The 20,004-nt window shown below is 39.0% G+C and overlaps 1 protein-coding gene across 1 annotated transcript in view; it reads right to left on the reverse strand.

Moving 5' to 3' along the window:
* Positions 1-20,004, reverse strand: part of LOC124555342 — an 856,442-nt gene that overhangs the window by 87,130 nt on the left and 749,308 nt on the right. The gene's annotated exons all lie outside the window — the stretch shown is intronic.

A 20,004-nucleotide genomic window follows, 5' to 3' on the forward strand; every position in this document is an offset into this window, starting at 1 on the left:
CTGTGTTAATTATTTTGACGACATCCTTTTTATGGTGTCAGGACACGTGGAATGCAGCAGAAACCTCAGATTGCTTTTCAAATGGCTCCAGGAACAGGGCTTAAGTTTTCAGCTGGAAAAGTGCAGTTTCTTTGCTGCCAGCATCAATTAGCTGAGTCACATTTTAAGCCACAAGGGTATCACACCCATGTGTGACCATTCCAACAAACAACTAATATGCCAACCCCTATTAACCTTAAAAGGTTGCAATTGTTCCTGGATAAAATCACATACTATGCCAAGTGTATTCCTGAAGCAGTGCAAATCACAGCCCCCCTAAATCAGCTACGTAGGAAGGACATCAAATCTGTGTGGTCACCTACCTCTCAACAGGCTTTTCAGCACCTTAGGATGGTCTCAAGGCAGGGCCATGTCTGATGCCATACACACCAGGACTGCCATTGACGCTCACAACAGGCATGTACCAGTACAGAATTTTGGTACACTGATGTGCCAAAGACACTGGTACACCTGCCTATATTGTGTAGGGCTCCTGCAAGTACACTGAAGTGCCACAATGCAATGTGGCATGGACTCAACTAATGTCTGAAGTAGTGCTGGAGGGAACTGACACCATGAATCCTGCAGGGCTGTCCATAAATCCATAAGAGTACTAGGGGGTGGAGATCTCTTCTGAACAGCAAATTCCAAGGCATCCCATACATGCTCAATAATGTTCATGTCTGTGGAGTTTGATGGCCAGCAGAAGCGTTTAAACTCAGAAGGGTGTTCCTGTAGCCACTCTGTATCAGTTCTGGATGTGTGGGGTGTCGCATTGTCCTGTTGGAATTGCCCAAGTCCATCAGAACACACAATGGACATCAATAAATGCAGGTGAACAGACAGGATGCTTATGTATGTATCACCTGTCAGAGTCATATTTGCAGGTGATCAGACAGAATGCTTAATTATGTATCACCTATCAGAGTCATATCTAGGCATATCAGCTGCCCCATTTCACTCCAATCGCACATGCCCCACACCACTACAGAGCCTCCGCCAACTTGAGCAGTTCCCTGCTGACATGCAGGATCCACAAATTCATGAGGTTGTCTCCATACCCGTACATGTCCATCTGCTCGATACAATTTGAAACGAGACTCGTCCGACCAGCGAACATGTTTCCAGTCATCAACAGTCCAATGTCGGTGTTGACAGGCCCATTCTTGCTGGATCTTTTTCCAGCCACAGTGAAGATGGAGATTTGGTGTTTTACCAGATTCCCAGTATTCACGGTACATACGTGAAATGGTCATATGGGTGAATCCCCACTTCATCGCTACCTCGGAGATGCTCATGCACTGACTATAACACCACATACAAAATCACTAAAATCTTGATAATCTGTCATTGTAGTGGCAGTAATTGATCTAACCACTGTGCCAAACACTTGTTCTCTTATGTAGGCATTGCCAATTGCAGTGCTGTATTCTGCCTGCTTACATATCTCTGTATTTGAATACACATGCCTATACCAGTTCCACTTCAGTGTACTTTTTTGTACCAAGCTGTAAGACGGTTCTGAATGGCCAATTGTCTTCACTTCCAAAACATTGTGATGCAGCTCTCTCTCCTGAGGCATGCTCTCTATTGGTGTCTTCACTCGTGTTGATCACTTTCTCTTATTGATTGCTCTCTCAAATGATTTTGTAACAGGCAGTTGTACTCGAAAGATATTTTCAAGGGGTGTAAAGTATTTATCTATGTAAAAGTATTGCCAATATATGAATAACTGGTACTGTTTACCAATGTTTCATGTCAACAATATTAACCTCGCCTGCCAACTTTTCTACATTTCAGCTACGAGAACTGCAAAAGTGCCAACTCACCATTTGCTGGCTGATGCTGAACATCATTGATGTTTCTGGCCAGCACTTCTGTGCATAATGCATAATATTAACAATCAGCATACGGGCAACAAATGATGTGCATGGTCAGTCCACTCCACAGTATCAAAGCAGGTTAGACAAAAGCTTGAATTATTAATTTTCTCTCTCTTAGTGGTAAATTTATCTGTGCCATGTGATAATTAAAACTTGGCTGCTTCTGTTAATTAATGGCACTCCAGTTAATTTCCTCCCATCAAAATTTATTTTTCAGTTACCACTAAGGTGTGCCACACAAAATAGAGAAAAATTTCTTTTTTCATGAATCAACTGCACTAGTGGAAATAGATGTTGAAGCAGAAAATAGATTCCTATAGTAGATGATGTGTTTCACCTCCACTCCATGCTGCGGTTGTGTATAAAAGGTATGGTCGCCTGCATGTTGCCATCACAGTATATTGCAATAGTTTTGCCGTGCACAGTCACATCATTCTGTGGTCAGTAGAATCATTTTATTGTACTTTCAGCATAGAATAGTGTAGCTATTGTTGCACTGTGCCATAGAATTAGAGCTATCGCTAGCTAAGCTGGGTGCCAGCTGCAAGCAAATTTTCATGTGTTATGTTAAAGTTATCTTGTTATTCTGCCAGTTAGGTAATTTCATTGTTGTGTCTATACAGTTTTGTTTTGTTATTCAGGTTAGATAAAAGGAGGGTTCCATTTCTAGCCACAGTTGTTTGTGAAATGACCAAAATTGGTAAATTCGCAAACATGGACCCTGTACAAGAAACTACTAATGAAAATGTTGCTGATGTCAGCAATGTTGCATCTGACACAGTAGTAATTGAAACTGAGCCAGATAATACAGCAGTTGGTATGACTGAGCAGTCTCAATCTGCAGGGGGTGCCAAACGAAGCCCTGCACCCGCTGTAGACCCTATTGCAGCTTTATTACACAGAATCAGGCACTTGATGAACAAACATGATGAAGTGCAAGCTGCAAAAGAAAGAGAATGTGAGAAAGCACAAGCTGCTAGGGAAAGAGAACACGATAAAGCACTCATTAAGCAAACCACAGAACAAAACAGGGAATGTGATTAAATGCGAGTGGCGAAAGAAAGAGAACACAATGAAATGGAAGCTGCAAGAGAAAGAATGCCATGAAGCACTAGCAGTGAAATTGAATGCTGGCTTCAAAAGTATTATGAAAGAAGTCTCAGCAAAGCAAAATGTCACTGAAGACCTGGCTGAAACAGTAACTAAATTAATGGATGATGTCAGTACTGTGCAAACTGCACAGAAAACCATTGAAGAGACAATAGAATCAGTGCAAATGGTGCAAAAGTAGATGGAGGAGTCCATTACGCAATTAGCACAGGTAGTAAATAGTTTATCTCTCAAACCAGATCTAGCTGCTATTGCTAAAATAACTGAGCAAAGTGAGAATATAAATGAAGAATACAAATGTCTAAAAAATGAGATTGACAGTAAGTGTAAAATGTCTAAGCAGGGATGGCTAGAGGACAAATGTAAAGATTTAGAGGTATATATCACTAGCGGTAAGATAGATACTGCCTACAGGAAAATTAAAGAGACCTGTAGAGAAAAGAGAACCTCTTGCATGAATATCAAGAGCTCAGATGGAAAACCAGGTTTAAGCAGAGAAGGGAAATCAGAAAGGTGGAAGGAGTATATAAAGGGTCTATACAAGCCCAATGTATGTATATTATAAAAAAGGAAGAGGATGTAGATGAAGATGAAATGGGAGGTATGACACTGCGTGAAGAATTTGATAGAGTACTGAAAGACCTAAGTCAAAACAAGGTCCCAGGAGTAGACAGCGTTCCATTAGAACTACTGATAGCATTGGGAGAGCCAGCCCTGACAAAATTCTATCATCCAGGATAGAGTAGCATGGATAGCTGCATCAAACCAGTCTCTAGACTGAAGACCACAACAACAACAACAACAACAAATAAAGAATTCCATGACTGGTTGAGAAAAAAAGGCAAAATGATAGGTGATCTGATTAAATCCAATGTAAAGAGCATGATAGCCAGTGCTAGCAGTGAAGAAGTTGCAGAATTAAACAAAACTAAGAAAATAATAGCTACCAGGATAGAGCAGCTTAAGCAGGTTCGACTGACAAAATACCAAAGTGGCACGAAGAAACCGCGACACAATTGCAGAAAGTTCATCATATTGGGGAAAAATTAGCGCAACAATCACATAGTGTACCACAGCCTGACGTACACATGTGTGAAGGGTATGAATCTGATCCGGAAAGTGCAGGATCAGTTTATGAAGAGTATCAGAGAGAGCACCCCCACATACAACACTCACCTAGGGTGATTGGGGCAACAATGATTTGATGGGTACTTTACTGAATGAGAGTCTATTAAAATACAAGCAGTTTCAAATATTCATACCAGATAAGAATCCAGTGCACCCGGTTGTATTTACCCAGTCATTTAGGAACATGATTCCCCTTGTGGGCAGCAGGAGATGTGCTCCAGCTGTTAAAGGCAAAGTTACAATAATTAATTACTGTTCCAGACCAGGACTTAGAACATTTCCTTTTGGTCCTGGACAATATTGATTTGATACAAGAGGATGCAAGAAGTAGCAACCAGCACCAAGGAACATGGAATGACAGGCATAACGGACATGGCAAAAATCGCCATAACACCAGTGGTTCACACCATAATGGTTGTGCATCGCATTACGGCACAAAAACAATTGTACGTGCAAAGATCATGCAAGAACAACAACAGACACCACCCTGAGTACAATAACGGGAATAAGGGAAATGGTTATAGAAACAATAACAACAACCGGAACCATAATTATCAGGGCAATGTAGCACATCGAACATGCGTGCCCAGAATCAAAATGATGACCGAGCTGACAGACAAGAAGTGTGCATAGTTGAGGTGGCAGAGGTGCCAACCTCAACTACGACGCCATCGACAAACTAAGTGCGGCTGAGCTGTGCTCCCTGATGGCAGCCGCGGGACAGACTGGGGACAGAAATGTTCTAGAGTATGTGCGTATGCTCCAGTACAATGATGACCAGGTCATGAGGCAGGGGTTGTTTACAGAAAATGGAATGACTTCTGAACAGAATTGTGAATTTGTACAGGCTGCTGTGCAAGCCGTAGCAGAAAGTAGTAGTAGTAGTAGTAGTAGTAGTAGTAGCTTTATTCATCCATAGATCTCTTTTTATAAGGATATAGGACATGTCAAAGTATTTAAAAGTTTAGAACAATTTAAAATATGCTAATTCGTATACACATACTTTTCCAGACTTCTAGTAGGAGACAATCATTAGATTTACTCATGGTATACAATACTTTTTTTTATAAATAACTTATTAAATAATGTAATGCCACACTGTTCACTCATATCTCACTATCAGTCATTGCACCACCAGGCACTTAGTTTTCTCTGAACGTGCAAATTGTTGTATCAGTGACCAGCACAGTGGTGGCTGCTACTCCAAGAATATGATTATGAGATTGTGCATATAAGTGGTGGAGAGAACATTGTAGCAGAGGTGCTCTCTTGTTTACCACAAGGTTTACCTGAGTATTCAGACTTAGTGGAACAAATGTCCAATTTCAAAATTATGTTGATGGAAGAACCTTTACACCACCAGTACTATTTAGAAATGTGTAGGAACATGGCTAATTTACAGGATACAGATGACAGGTAGGTCCAAGTGAAGCGTACGCTTGCCGAGCAGCCGCACCACAAATTGTCACAATACTTTACGGTCCATAATAATGTGCTTTTCCGCCATCAACACAAGCAGCCAGAGTCATGGTGTGTGTGCATACCGGACAGGTATAAGGAACATGTGATATGGTAGACCCATATCACATGGCGGTACTTTGGGGTGAAGAAGTGTAAGAGAAAAATTCAGCAGTACTGTTACATATCAAACCTGCCCTGGTGTGTGTATAAATTACATCACGCCTGTAGAGGTTGTCAGAAAAGTAAGCCTTCTAATCTTTCCAATAAAATAGCAATGCATCCAATTATCACTAATAAACCAGGAGAGGTGGTGGCCATTGTTATCTCCGGTCCCAACCCCCAGGTGAGGGGAGGTGTCAAATACATTGTCACCTTGTATGACCTCTTCTCAAAATATATATGTTTGTATGCCACTAAGTCAGCAACAGCAGTGCCCATCATTAAACAAATCTGGGAAGATTTCATTCCCAGCTTCAGGAAGCCAGATGCTATTCTATCCAACAATGCACCAGATTTCAATGGCAAGAGATGGAGAAACTTCGTAAAGTAAAATGGTCTCTGCCAGATATTAATAATCAATTTCCATTCAGAACTAAATCCCATGAAAGGATTTTCCAGGAATTCAATAGGTTCATTCGAACATACAGACCGAATGAATAAACCAAATGGGTGGGATTTGTTTCACCATTCGAGCAGGTGGTAAACAATCTTCCCCACATGATGACACAACTTACACCAGCATGTATTATATTCAATACTAAAAAGAGGAATGAATGGGTCAATCCTCTGCCAAAATTTTCTGATGCTGAATTATTCAGAGGGGAATGAATCAGTCGAGCACATTGCTATTAATGCTGCGGCACAGACTAGGAAGCGTACTTATGACAGGAAGCTTGGCAAAGTGCAAGAGTATAAAGTCAGAGATCATATCCTCCTGAGATCACATCCAAAATCTTCTTTACATCTACGGCAGAAGTATGCATTTCTCATGAAGGCAGTTATTTGCTTGCCTACCTAGAATTTAGGAAAATCAAGAGCTTATATCATCAAAATGATCTCAAGAAATATGTACAATGATGAACAGAATTCATATTTATCTATGTAAACAAGGGCATGCAGCATTTTGTATTATTTTCCTTATTATTATTATTATTATTATTATCTATGCTATCTTATGGATTTTGTATTAATATCTTTATTAAGATAGACAGAATATGGACTATAAAAGGAACAAACAGAGACTATAAAGTTGTACATAAACAAAAGAACCAGATTTGACTAATTAATGAGAAAGCACAGTAGTGCATACAATGTACACATTAGTCTAATGCAGATACGTATTTCTATGTTTTCTCTTTGTTTGTATATTTTATGCTTATTCCTGCATTAATAATTGTCATTCAGACACTGTCACTAATGAACTGAACAAAGACAGCATCTTCAGTGCTTACAGAAAATAAATGTGAACTGAAATGAACTGAGAAATGTTGCCAGGAAAGTAAACTGTCAAAACAGCTCTACGACTATACAGTCGTGTTACTGACTCCTATTAATGTTTCATTTTACTAGGGTTAAAGAACCTTTGCTGAGTTATTCAACGAATGTTTTATTAGAAGGTTTATTATTGATATATTTGCTTCACGAATAGAATATTCTCATATTTGCCACCAGAAATGTGCAACAGAAATAATAAAATGCACAGATCTATGTAAATATTAGCTCTAAGTTTTTGAACTCATAGTTAGTAAACATTTAGTTAATTTTGGCTCATTTTTCTTTTTACTGATGTTTGTTTATTACATATATCTAAATTTATTTTTCTGTGAATACAATTCATGACACAGATAACACTGTAGTAAAGGAGTATTAACAGCCATTTATGTGCCTTGCTGTAAACATAATTTTGTCAGACCAAGAGATGAACCATTTATGCTAGATGAAACACAGGCTTGACATATGTGGTTTTGAGAATGTTTAATTTTGCAAACATGAACTTCAGGTTTAGCTTACCTTTTTTTGGGAATCTCTCATGTTTTGATCTCTGCAGTCATTTTTCCTTTGCCGTGAATAGGAATTTCACCTGTACTAGGCAACATGGAATAGTCATGGCCTCACATATGTGTTGACAATGATCTTGCACATATGAGCCACTCAGTAGCAATGTTAAAACAGACCACTGGAGTAAATTCTATAGCAACACGATATTTCTATGCAGACATGGTTTCAATGTAAACAAGTTTAATATGCATATATTTTGTAAATAGTTAGATATTCAGTACATGAATAATTGTTATTGTTTACCAATGTTTCATTTCAACAACATTAACTTTGTCTGCCAACTTTTTTATGTTTCAGTTAGGTGAACTGCAAGATTGCCGACATATCATTTGCTTGCTGCTGCAGAACATCACTGATGTTCGAATTTGTAGTGGCCACTTGGACATACCTGAGATCTGTTGAGCCAGTCTGTAAATGCAGTTTGGAGGCAGCACTTCTGTGCTTAACACATAATATTAATGATCAGCATATGGCCAACAAATGATGTGCATGGTCAGTCCACTCCATGATATCAAAGCAGGTTAGATAAAATCTTGAGTTATTAATTTTCTCTCTATTAGTGGTAAATTTATCTGTGCTGTGTGATAATTTAAACTTGGCTGCTTCTTTTAATTAATGACACTCCATTTAATTAGCTCTTATCAAAATGTATTTTTCATTTATCACTAAAGAGCGACACACGAAAGAGAAAACTTTCTTTTTTAAAATACTATTTCAGTGGAAGTGGCTCATTAAATAAGATGAAACTATGGGGTAATCTGGTATGAAAATTGTGGAGTTGAGATAGGCCAGTGAATTTCTCCTTGGAAGAAGGAAGGAAGAATGTGATGGAGCCAATCTCCTTGACAGTGCAGAGTTTATTAGAGGGCACCGTAGCTTGCCAGATGTTGTTCCATCGCTGAGTTAGTAGAGATTTTATCTGTGCCCACAAATCTGTGGCTGAGGTCATCACAGTGAATGCTGGGTGAGCAATTTCTTCTCTAGCCAATGGTCAGCCAATGCATTACCCAGGATATGCACATGACTTGAGATACAGAGAGAGACAACTGGTCAGGTGGTATGACTAAGGTCAGGGAGAAGACTGAGAACAGCAGATCACAAGGTGAGAAGAGTAACATCGAACAACTGCCAGGACACTACTCATTGTGTCAATACAAATTAAAATGCAGTTGAGGGAGATCTGTTTAATAAAACATCACACTATATTAACAGCTATCAGCTCAGCTCCACCATAAAAACACCACATGTCCCCAGCAAAGAATGTTGTTCCTGAGCAGAATGAGAAGTAAAAGCATCCTTTTCATGATTTTAGGGTAGTCAGTGTAAATGACGGTAGCACTCTGATACTCCAGAAGAACTGAGAAGAACATATCGTGGTGGTAACTTAAACTTTAGCTCCTTGAAATAGATCGGTCCTAAGTCATGGTCTGGGTACCAACTAAAGAGGAGTGCACAAGAATATTCTCCAAGAGAGGTGGCGGAGAGGTTGGTAGGCAGATGTCGCCACAAGGGGTTGTCACCTACTGTATGAAAATGAAATCAATAAGTTGGTAATCAAGAAATTATTGTGTGGTAATAGCATAAGAAAGCAAGGGTTGGTATGGTAAGTTCCTCACTTTGGTAAGGCGATAATAATGATGATCAATAATTTCAAGGCTGAAGCTGCCACACAGAAGTAGACCTGGCAACCACAGTTCAGTTGTGATGGGACTAGGGCCTGGTAAATATGGAATAGAGTAGCATGAACCACACTCCAAGAAGTATGAGTAAGGGAGCAGAGAACATTCAACTGTCATATACACCTAGTCTTTAAGTTTATAAATATGAAGCAGTCATGTCAGCTTTTATCAAAGAAGAGCCGCAAAAATCAGAACTGCACAATATCTTAGGGCTAGGTACCCAGGTAGAGGCTGGGTTATGAAACCATGGTAAAGAGCAGGAGTAGAGGCCCTTTGAACATGCCATTCAGCCAAAGCTACAGTCTGGGAGTTAAATCAAATACAAAAGACATCAACTTACAGTACAGGGTAATCACTGGACCAAAAGAGGTCACTAGCACATCGGTCGTCAAAAGCGAGGATGTAACACTCATCATGGAGCCCTGACAGATGTCTTTCTCTTGTAGCCGTGGGGATAAGAGGAATATATCAAATTCATCAACTCTAACTCAGAATTATTAGAGGGATAAAAGCCAACAAATAAAAACTGAAAGGGAACCACAAAAGCCCCAGTCATGGTATGTAAGGAATGTAATGGTACCAAGTGGTGTTGTATTTCTAATGTAGGTCAAGAAAGACTCCAATGACATGTTGGTGTTTGCAAAAAACCTGTCAAATTGCTGTTCCCAACATAACTAGATGATCAGTTATGTATCATGTCTCCCAGAAAGTACACTGATAGGGGGGGGGGGGGGGGGGGGGAAAGACCCTGTGATTCACATTCAGATGTTGAAACATCTGATTATGAATCGAATCAGGGATTGTGGTTTTATCATGAGATGAGTCAGTGAAACATTCATTATATAATTCAGAGTTATGGAGGGTACAGGGCAGACAGCGTAGTCAGTTTGTCTTTTATATGTTTGAAAGGTAACCGGGTACGAAAAGGGCACCAACTTTATAGCAATGTGTATCATGAGGTGTTCAGCAAAAACCGAGACATTGGTAGAATCACCATGATGAAGCAAACCTGAAAATTTTGTTGCCCTGTTGTGGCCCAATAGACCATGCAGTTTAGCCCACATCTGAGATGAAGAGGCATACATTCTGAAAGAGGAGACGTAGTGTTCTAGAATTCCTTCTTACTGTGTTTAATCAGTTAGCAAGCCATTACAAGGAGCCTCTTAACACAGATGAGAGTGGTCTGTGAAAAATGTCATTTGAGACTGAGTAGTTGTTGGCAGATTGGGGGAGGGCTCCAGAAAGGATGATGGCAGTTCCAATGGAGCAGGTGATTGCAGTGGAGATGTCCCGAACAATTTCATTTACACAAGTGACACAAAGGTGACAGCAGAGGTATAATACAGCCAATTGGCTATCAGAGATCCACCAACATGACAATTGGTCCATTAGATGGTAACAAGAAAGTGACAGAATGAGGGGAAAGTGATTGCTGTCACAAAGATCATGGTATAGCAACCACTGTTGCAAAGTCACAAGCCTGGGGGAAGATATCATAAAATTAATACCTGCAAAAGGTTTGTGAACAGCATTTAAGTGGGTAATGGTACCATCATTGAGACATGTATCACGGAACAGGACATTAGATACTGCATTTACAGTAGGTAACATATCCCTTGTCGTTTCACTGAATTACCATGTTAAGGTCATGCTGGTGGTCATCCTGGTTAACCAAGAAGGACCAAAAGGACTGGTCACACTCCAGGATGACCATCTGTCACCTTTGGGGTTCATGGAACCACTTTCAGCCTATTTCTCAACTATTCCACAGTCTAGTAGCACATGGGAAAAATAAACACCTAAATCTTACTGTGCAAACTCTGCTTTCTCTTATTTTATTATGATGATCATTCCTCCCTGTGCAGGTGGGAGTCAACAAAATATTTTCTATATTTGGAGGTCAAAGTTTGTGAATGGAATTCCGTGAAAAGATCTCACCACAACAAAAAAGCCATTGTTCAGAAGAGTAATGGGGAATCCACAGTCTCCACAAATTTGATTGTTCACATGATGGGTAGATGTACACCTGAAGTGCTGGCATTTAAGGCAATATGTCGCAGAGGAGAAATACAGTACCACATCACAATGGTAGGTCATGATTAAACAGAGATCAAACCCAGATGTGGGAACCAAATATGAGCTAACATAAATGTGTGTTTCAAAATAAACAGTAATCAACGTACTATATACAAGTTAGGTTGTCACCAAGGAATCTGTGCTATAGACCAAGCCTGAGAAAAGATATAGTCAGAAAGTAACATAGTAGCACAGGAAAGAAAGAAGTGCTTCAATAGCTCAGGACCCCATGTTCAACATGCACATACTTACAAATGAGTTGTGAGTAACCTGCGGCAGGACCTGTTTTGGTAGAATATTTCAACAAAAATGCTGCTCATAGTCTCCCTCTCACAGTCATACATAATAATATAGAGTCAATAATGATAAAACTCGAGATGGTGGGGCATATTCATGTAGGATATAGTCATCACTCTTGTGCAGCATCTGTGGATGGTATGAAAAGAGGCAGAGGGTGCAGTAAAAACTAGTACGTGATTCCATCAGTCATTTACCATGCATTTAATACTGAGTACGTACATGTAATGTACATATGTGGAAACACTGATAGTACTGATGGACAAAACCATCACGTACCTGAAGAAAGCATGCTGGTATTCACTTAAATTCCAAACATCATTTTTTGAGATGTTTATCTATGAGGGATTGCTGGAAAGTAGCGCCTAGGAATTTTTTATGTGAAAATTCTTAAGACTTTTTTAATAAAACAAATGTTATTAACATTCTACATCTTTATTCTTCATGCCTACATATTTATTTCTCAACACAGTCACCCTAACAATGAACAGAGTTCTCTCGACAAGAGACCAGTTTGTTGATATCGTCACAGTAGAATATTTGAGTGTGACTTTGTTGACAGAGCCAAAACCTCACCTCTGTTTGCACCACTTCACAACTATCAAAGTGAAGTTCTCAAAGGTGTTCTTTAAGTTTTGGAAACATATGAAAATTGTATGGGGCCAAGTCATGATGGGTGGAGGATGAGGGATGTCAGTGAACCTATGGTGTCTGATTGTTGCAGATGTTGCAGTGCTCATGTGTGGTCTGGCATTGTCATGCTGAAGAAGATGGTGCTTGAGGTGTGGACAAACTCTTCAAATTCAAAACTTGATTGTAGCACACTGTTTCTCAGGCAATAATGTAGTGAAGTTACAGAACACCATTTAACATGCTAAAACTCAGGGCCCTCTAGTGGCAGAGGTCTGCAAATATGTAGACACGAGGAATAAAGGGGTAGAAGGTTTATAACATTCATTTTATTTAAAAAGCTTAAAGAGTTTTTACATAAAAAATTCAGAGGCATTAACCCTCATGTTGAAGAGCTTACATGACTCCAGGAATATATCTACAAAAAGGCTGCTAAAACTAATTGCTATTTGGATGCCATTTCACACCAGTCACTGAACTAAGAATCATGCAGTGCTCAATTCTTATCTTCTAGAGGATTGTTCACATTAGTGTTTCAGTGAACAGATAAAGTTTGTTCTTGCTCCAGGAACTTAGTGTGAAAACATTTACTGCAAGCATATGTGCTCTGCCATTTGGCAATATACATCTGTGTGATAAATTGCAAGGAAAATCCCAACAGTGGAACTAAACATCGAGCTCATGATGGAGAAGAAGAAAATAATGTGTCCTAACAACATCAGAGATTTTACTCATATTGATAATGACCATGAAGACTGGTAGACTTCTATGAACAACCTTCATGCTCATACAAGTATTTTAGTTGTTACAGTAGGTGGTGATTTCACAAAATAAGATGACATTTTTCCATTACAATGGACTTGTCCTGTGCACAGATATCTCTAACAGCAATCAATTCACCAAATGAAGTGGCCAACTCAACATCTTGACCTCAGTCACATAGGGCATTTCTAGAACTGTTTACCCCCCCCCCCCCCCCCCCAGCCCCTCATTTTTATTTGATTGAAAGTTGCTACAAATCTCTCCTTTGCTTTTGTTTCTTAATATATTCTGATTCAAATCTTTCTGAACTTAATATGTTTGCAAGTGTGGGTATGTGGCTCACAGTTTTCAATCAGTATTCACTCTACAGTCTACAGCATGCAAATAGAATTTCAGTTTAAATTGATGACAGTGCAATATTATATTTCTGTGTGGCACACATGCAGGGGAATGGCTCCAAAATTGTAGCCAAACTCTTCATATTTCCTTTCCAATTTTACTCATAATTGGAATAAAAGTGTTCTCAGAATTCGAGATAATGGATTTACTGGTATTTCAAAATAAAAGCTTTTTCATTGGAATTTTTAAAACTTTGTTTTTAGATATTTGCCATACATTTTGCACTATTCCATGAAACTGGAATTGTGTACCAACAGTTTTAACGGTTAAGAGAAAAAAATAAAAACAATATTACAAGTGTTCTATAGCAAGATAAAACAATGCAGAACCATTTTAAATACAATTATTTTATTACAAAAATATTCAAACTTAACAAAATAGAAACATCAGTTTCTCAGAACAGAGTTTGTCAAAACATGGTGGGCCACACAAAAGATTGCTCTTAGTTCATACAAAAAGTTTAATCATGAGAAAATTTTGGTTTAATTGCAACCAATGTAGATAATGCTGCCTTGAACAAGTACTTTGTAACATTCGCAACATTATTTGTTACAGTAGCTGCAGCCTGTGATGGTGCTGCATGTTAATGGTAGTGTTTCCTTGTGGCTGGTTGATATGTCGGTGAAGAGGTACTGAGAACATGAGAGGATATGGCACATATTTGTCTCACCAGACACTAAATCAGTGATTAGTGTGTCATAGATGATCACAATCTCATGAAAAAACAAGATATTCACTTTTGCAACTATAACTGAAGCACTCAAAAGGGAGGATGAATTACACAACATTTTACCCTCAAAATTCTGTATAGAAACTCAGTTTCTATTTCAGCATGACTAAGTGTCCCTTGCACAATGACATACACATCAACTCAGTTTTCAGCTATTTCAGTTACATTGTGCTTTTCCCCCAAAATACTTACAATTTACGTAATCTTTGACAAATAACATCTGACTATAAAAATACTGATGCTCAAATCTACCAGGGAAATTTTTTAAGAATTGGACAGATTTTTCACATGTCATTTACTTCAAATTGTTTGTAGTGAATCCCACCCAGAAAGTACCTTGCATACGCACTCATTTACATCTTATGTGAGAACCATGCCATCCCATCACCCACCATTCCAGAGAGGCATACTACGTGCACATGCCTGCACACCCACAAACCCACCCATGCCCATGCCCCCACCCACGCCCCCAGACATACGTGTTTGCATGCATACTCAGCCCACATGCAATCTTGATAGACATTTCACCTATCTATCATACAGCACATGAAATGCTAATCCCTATCTAGTTTTTCACTGAATCAGTCTTATGTGATAAAAACTTTGGTAAAAACTTTCTACTCTGTTGAATATTTCAGCACTGTTGGTTAATCTGGGGACATTGTCAAACATTGTAGGCAAGAATGATTTTCTCCACTTCCTACACCAGAAATCAGAAATACCAAATTCAAAACCTGAAGTTTAGTGAATGGCACAATTGATCTCAATGTGACCCTAAGACTTTTGAAGTCCGACTACTCAACAGTTTTATCAACAGGTTGAGTGTTTTCTGAGCTTGAAGTATAGTTGCGAACTGTTACTTCGCCATCTCATGTAATACCTTTTTGAAGCTTGACTAATCATCACAAACTTGGATCACGATTAAACTTGAATATAACCCCTGTTCACTCTCGTCAGAAATTAGTTGGTGCCCATGTAAGCTAAACTGTCTTTGGGTTAAGTCTGATGAACATTACACACTGCTTATCAGGACAAATAGATATCATTTTGTGCATTGTACTGACATCATCAAGTACAGAACATAACTAGTTTTGGCAAAGATGGAAAAATAACAACACACAGTAATCATGGACTGACTGAAAGCCAGATTTTGTCAATCATGGTTACACTGCTCTGTATGATACCTAGCCTCTATTCAACACTGATGCATTCTGCCTGTACTAGTCCCCCCACAAACAGAAGCACTTCACACACACACACACACACACACACACACACACACACACACACACACTGATCTGGCCTTGTAACATTAGCCAAAATTACCTTGCTGTGCTGGTGCTGCAAATGGCTGAAAGCACGGAGAAACTAGAGTCATAATTTTTCCCGAGCCCGTGCAGCTCTACTGTATGGTTAAATAATGATGGGTTGCTCTTGGGTAAAATATTTTGCAGGTAGAATAGTCCTCCATTCAGATCTCCAGAAGGGGACTACTGAGAAGGATGTTGTCATCAGGAGAAACAAAACTGGCACTCTATGGATCAAAACGTGGAGTATTATGTCCCTTAATCATGCAAGTAAGTTAGAAAATTTAAAAAGGGAAAAGGATAGGTTGAAGTTAGATATAGTGGGAATTAGTGAAGTTTGGTGGCAAGAGGAACAGGACTACTGGTGAGGTGAATACAGGGTTATAAATACAAAATAAATTTCGTGTAATGCAGGAGTAGGTTTAATAATGAATAACAAAATAGGAATGACGGTAAGCTACTACGAACAGCACAGTGGATGGCATAATTGGTCTCAATGTGACTCTAAGACTGTCACCTGTTGAATTTTGATTCTTCAATGGTTTTATCAACATGTTGAGTGCTTTCAGGGATTGAAGAATAATTGCAAGTGAAGACAGACACAAAACCAACACCAATGACAGTAATACAAGTTTATATGCCAACTACCTTTGCAGATGATGAAGAGACTGAAGAAATGTATCACGACATAAAAGGAATTTTTCAGATAGTTAAGGAGACAAAAATTTAATTGTAATTGGGGGAGGGGGGGGGGGGGCGCTGTAATTCAATAGTAGGAAAAGAAAGAGAACCAAAAATAGTAAGTGAATATGGAAAGATGGACTGGGGGAAAGGAATGAAAGAGGAAGCCACCTGATAGAATTTTACACAGAACATAATTTAATCATCACAAACACTTGGTTTAAGAATCATGACAGAAGGTTATATACCTGGAAGAGATCTTGAGACACCAGAATGTTTCAGACTGATTACATAATGGTAAGATGAGAGATTTCAGAAACAGATTTTAAATTGTGAGACATTTCCAGGGGCACATGTGGACTATGACCACACTTTATTGGTTATGAACTATAGATTATAGCTGAAAAAAATGAAAAAGGTAGGAAATTAAGAAGATGGGACCTACATAAATTGACAGAACTACAGTTGTTGAAAGTTTCAGAGGGAGTACTGGGCAACGGATGACTGGAACAGGAGAAAGGAAAACTAGAAGATGAATGGGTAGCTTTAAGAGATGCAATAGTAAAGGCAGCAGAGGATCAAATAGGTAAAAAGATCAGGTCAAGTAGAAATCCTTGGGTAACACAGGAGATATTGAATTTTTATTGATGAAAGGAGAAAATTTAAGAATGCAGCAAATTAAGTAGATGAAAGGGAATACAAATGTCTAAAAAATGAGGTTAACAGGAAGTGTTAAATGGATATGCAGGAATGACTAGGGGACTAATATAAGGACTTAGAAGAATATTTCACTAGAGGAAAGTTAGATACTGCCTACAGGGAAATTAAAGAGGCCTTTGGAGATATAAAGGGAAGAGCGAGGAGAATTTGACAGACCACTGAAAGACCTAAGTTCAAACAAAGCCACCTGGTGTGCAAGATGTATGAGACAGGTGAAATACCATGAGATTTCTAGAAGAATGTAATAATTGCAAATTCAAAGACAACAGGTTCTAACAAGTGTGAAAATTACTGAACTATCAGTTTAATAACTCATGACTGCAAAATACTAACACAAACTCTTTACAGAAGAATGAAAAAACTGATAGAAGCCAACCTTGGGAAGATCAGTTGGATTTTGGAGAAAAGATTAGTTGGATTTTGGAGAAATGTAGCAACACACAAAGTGATACTGACTTCACAACTTATTTAGAGGATAGATTAAGGGAAGGCAAACATATGTTTATAGTACCTTTAACATCACAGCACATCATCAATAGTTGGTTAATATATTAAAAAACTAAAAACCCGCCTCGATTGCGAAAAAAGCGCCTAGTGTTAAGTGTTGATCCAGGTTTCGGCGTAGATAACTACACCTTGTTCAGTACAACAATAAAACCAACAAGTGCCTCAGAAGACCTTTGTCAATGATTAAAAGAACACCATAGCTATACTTTTATAAACAAAAAAGAAAGGGAAAACACAAACAGTACATATGTACAAAGTCAAAACCACTACTTAACTTAATGGTATATACTCCACCTCACACCAGCCTATGTTCGATGGGCCATGACTCACCATAAACTTGCAGCTACAAATGGTCGCTTGCTTACAAGCCTGATCCGCTATCTATGCACATTCGCAAGACAAGGGAAGTTACTTGAATGCGCTTGTGCATACGAATGCGAGAAAGTTTATACATGGGTCGGGGCTAAATAACCCATGTATTCCCAAGCGTGGATCAACGTATATCAAAAAATGAAATGGATAGAACAAGAGACGAGCTACATAGGAGATGAAACATAAAAATAGCCGCACACAGTTGCTTATGCTAGTAAAGAAACTTATATATGAAGCTACCTATGACAACAGGAGGAACTCTTAAAAACTATACCTAAAGCCTGTACTTAGCCTAGGGAGGGAGGCGGGGGGGGGGGGGGGGGGGGGCTGAGGGGACGTAATCTAAAGACGTTGTGGTAATAAAGATATAGGGATAAAACGTGAGGTGTTCAACGGGCTAAAATCACCTTCATTGTAAAAGGAAAATGAGGATAAAAAGAAAGAAGATGAACAGCTTGACCAACCGCACTCGCCAATCAGTGCGCGCATGTGATAATCACCAGATCATCAGATTTGCAAGTATGAAGAACAAAGTATAGGTGCAAAACCTTCAAAAAATTCTTTATTTCTTAGTAGTAGTTGGTCATTGAGGATATTGTCTTTAACATGTTGCAGATGCTTAAAGATCTACATTTCTTCCAAAACATCCAGTTTTAAGCACTTAACCTCGGCATGAAGTAACTTGATATTAACTGGAGGGCTTGGCGCATGAGCCGTTTGCACAAGGTGTTCCACATAAGTAGAGCCCTTAGTACCATCACCGCTTCTAGTAGGAATATGCTCTTTATACCTGAGACCCAGAGCTCGCCCCGTTTGTCCAATGTAAAATTTTGGACAATCCCCGCATGTAATTTTATATACTCTTGATTGGGAAAGTTTATCGCTCTTAATCCGCAAGGAGTTAATTAAATTCCTATGTAAACTATTATTAGTAGAATATGTGACTCTGAAATCATGGGCTCTGAGTAAACACCCCAATTTGTAACTTATATTGCCTATGTAAGGGATAGATATCACTGCCACCTGTTTGTCATCTAACGCATCCCCTAGGGCGGAAGACATAATATTATTTTTATTTATTTTCTTGTTATACATCTGTCTTACCAACTGAGGCCTATAGCCATTATTTATAGCAATATTCTCAAGTGTGACCAGTTCAGTTTCTACTGCATCTGGTGCAAGAGGGATAGCTGTAACTCGATGAATATTAGAATGAAAAAAGGGCATCTTATGGGCATACGGATGGGCTGAGTCTGCAGGTATAATATTGTTGGAAAATGTGTTTTTCCAAAAAATATTAAATTCAATGCGGTTGTCAACCACATTTAAAGTGTGGTCCAAAAAATTTAAGGACAGATCAGAAGTGCAGATTAGGGTACAATGGGGAAGGAAATCAGCTGTGCCCTTTCAAAGGAACCATCCTGGCAGTTTCCTAAAGTGATCTAGGGAAATCATAGAAATCATGGAAAACAAACCAGGAATGTCGGATATAGGTTTGAACTGTGATCCTCCTGAATGCAGGTCCAGTGTGCTAACCACTGTGCCGCCTCACTCGGTTGCTCCTACATTCTGTTTTTATTCCCTCAATGGGATGGCACCATATTGCTCTCTCATGTAAGGCAAATTTTAGCTCTGCAGTCCCATTATTCCAGATTAGAAGCTACAGACAGTTTACCTAAGCAGGCTTATTTCAGATTTTACTAACGGACACTCACTCAGGGCTTATGGCACCAGTATTGCTGTGCACACTCATCTAGCACCCCTGCACCTCATTTCTACATCCAGAGTACCCTTCTGCTGAATAAAATTAGTAAACAAACTGGATCTTTCCTGCTTCAAACAAGTAATACGACTGATACACGATGTAGTCATCTTCTTACTTCTTTGTGGCCACAGTATATGCAGAGAGGGAGAAATAATAATATGTCACATTTCATCTGGATCACAATTAAATCAAGTTGTGAGAAGGGACTAAGCAGACCACTGAATGTGGAATCTCAAATGCTAAATTTGTACTACATCAAGTTGTGAGAAGCGACTAAGCAGACCTTCGAATGTGGAATCTCACACACTAAATTTAGACTAAAGAAATTTTCGATTCACTTATTAACTGTCCAAGAGGAAATAGAGCCCAGTTTGATTCAGACCCATACAACTACAGTGTA

The sequence above is a fragment of the Schistocerca americana genome, chromosome X (assembly GCF_021461395.2).
Source record: "Schistocerca americana isolate TAMUIC-IGC-003095 chromosome X, iqSchAmer2.1, whole genome shotgun sequence".
NCBI lineage: Eukaryota > Metazoa > Arthropoda > Insecta > Orthoptera > Acrididae > Schistocerca > Schistocerca americana.